Source organism: Oratosquilla oratoria, chromosome 18 (genome assembly GCF_046742065.1).
Source record: "Oratosquilla oratoria isolate Oo_2021 chromosome 18, ASM4674206v1, whole genome shotgun sequence".
Classification (NCBI taxonomy): domain Eukaryota; kingdom Metazoa; phylum Arthropoda; class Malacostraca; order Stomatopoda; family Squillidae; genus Oratosquilla; species Oratosquilla oratoria.
This window is the reverse complement of record NC_134794.1, coordinates 10,273,717-10,276,216: the sequence shown is the minus strand read 5'-3', so window position 1 is coordinate 10,276,216 and position 2,500 is coordinate 10,273,717. Positions and strand designations below refer to the sequence as shown.

Here is a 2,500-nt window from a genome sequence, read left to right as displayed (position 1 = left end):
TTCGTCACGCTAGGCTCAAACAAAACCAACCAAAAGCGAACATATAAGCATACTGCTGACAGGAAATTCATTCTGATCTTCCCGTTTTATGCGATAGATGTTACGATTTATAAAATCGCATTCACACGTTCAATTACGACTAAAACTCGATCATGCACAAAAGATATATACCATGCACGCTGGAATATACAAGATCATCGTCACAATTTTGATTATTATTAAATTTGGACCCGACAGAAAAGATATATACATGAAAGTCTACATAAGGCGCTAAAAGCAGAAAAATGTCATAGTCACTCATTCGATTCTGACTAAAAGTAGAACTTACAGAAAAGAGGCAAGAAAAAACGAGGCATAAATGTAAACAAAAGAGTATCGATGGAAGGTATTAAAACCAGATTTTTATTATTAAAACCAGGTTTTTATTAATACCCTGTGTCACTTTAATCCTCAGTGGTACTTTTACTGAAACTCTCCTGGACAATAACAACAACAACAAAATGACTGATAAATTGAACTCGACTCTCGTCTATCCATTGTTTAATTCGAGTTGCTACGTAGAAGACTCAAGTCAAGACTGACCATCAGGAGAACGCGTCAGTTCTCATTCTTAAACTCACATTTTCCCTGGCACTGGAAATTCCTAACATCAGATCAAATATTTCACTAATTCGGGCAACATTTCTTACACGTTGAGAAACAGACAATAAAACGACGAAGTAGCCATGGGAGAGAGTCAAAGAGATTTTTGTATCCATATGCACAACAACTTCCACTTCTAAGTATCACAGACACTGTCGTCTTCTGTGAGGCTGTACCAAGCGTATTCCTTTACGTCAAAGATTTACGATACGATCAAGTCAGGTCGTAAAGGACTCATTTATGTCGTAGATTTACAACCTAAATATTTACGATGCCTCAGCTCTCAAGAGGAGATGAAAGTGTAGTGCCTACTGTAAGTGGAACGAACTGTACATATACTTTAAGGTTTCAATTCAACAAAAATTATAATAATAACGAAATAAAAAAAAATAATCCCGTTGCTACTTCGACACCCTGCAACAATGTCTTAGGGAACCATCTCTCTCTCTCTCTCTCTCTCTCTCTCTCTCTCTCTCTCTCTCTCTCTCTCTCTCTCTCTCTCTCTCTCTCTCTCTCTCTCTCTCTCTCTCTCTCTCTCTCTCTCTCTCTCTCTCTCTCTCTCTCTCTCTCTCCCTCTTTCTCTCTCTCTCTCCCCCGTCTCTCTCTCTCTCTCTCTCTCTCTCTCTCTCTCTCTCTCTCTCTCTCTCTCTCTCTCTCTCTCTCTCTCTCTCTCTCTCTCTCTCTCTCTCTCTCTCTCTCTCTCTTTCTCTCTTTCTCTCTCTTTCTTTCTTTCTCTCTCTATCTATCTCTCACTCTATCAATCTCTATATGTCTATCTACATATTCATATCTATCTATCTATCCATCCATCTATCTATCTATCTATCTATCTACCTACTTATCTATCTAAATTTCTATCTCTCTCTCTATATATATATATCTATCTGTCTTTCTATCTATATCTATCTATCTATATTCTTATCTATCTACCTATCTATTTATCTATCTATCTATTATCAGTCTATCAATGAACCTACCTATCCATATTACTCTACCTCTCACCCTTTTATTCCCTCAGTATCTCTCTCTCTCTCTCTCTCTCTCTCTCTCTCTCTCTCTCTCTCTCTCTCTCTCTCTCTCTCTCTCTCTCTCTCTCTCTCTCTCTCTCTCTCTCTCTCTCTCTCTCTCTCTCTCTCTCTCTCTTTCTTCTCTTCTTAGTAACACCGTTCCCTCATTCACACGTATCAACACTCTTCCCCCCCCAACTCCCCCGGGCCACCATAACACGACGTCACTCCCAGCCACTCCCCACCCCCCACTCCCCCGTCTCCTGAGCCACACTCCTCCTGACCCACAAAGTAACGCAATCAGCCAAATTCTTTCGGTGTTTGCACTGAGACAAATATCACGCAGCCAATTCCTGACATTGTTTTGCTAGTGTGTGTGTGTGTGTGTGTGTGTGTGTGTGTGTGTGTGTGTGTGTGTGTGTGTGTGTGTGTGTGTGTGTGTGTGTGTGTGTGTGTGTGTGTGTGTGTGTGTGTGTGTGTGTGTGTGTGTGTGTGTGTGTGTGTGCGTGTGCATGCAAGATCACACGTATATCCACCATAGAACTCTTAAAGATTACAAAAAACATTTCACGATCGGGAAAACTCTAAAGAAAACAAACAAAAATAATAATAATCAAAATAATAAAATCGAACATCATAACCATCCCCACCCCCCAAAAGAAAACATCTCATCAAACTCACTAACCCATTAATATAGCAACGGCATTTATTATGAAGATTAAGCTAACATCAATACTAACAACACAAATATGTTAAGCCACATTATAACGGAATTTAGAAATAAATCACAGACTAAGAAAGAACAAATATATTCTTAGTTGATCAACTTTCTACTAAATTGCGCAAACGAT

General features: G+C 39.3%; 1 protein-coding gene across 2 annotated transcripts in view; it reads left to right on the top strand.

Annotated features, from left to right (window-relative positions):
* LOC143035060 (uncharacterized) overlaps nt 1-2,500 on the top strand; it is a 206,445-nt gene that overhangs the window by 18,738 nt on the left and 185,207 nt on the right. The window lies entirely within an intron of this gene.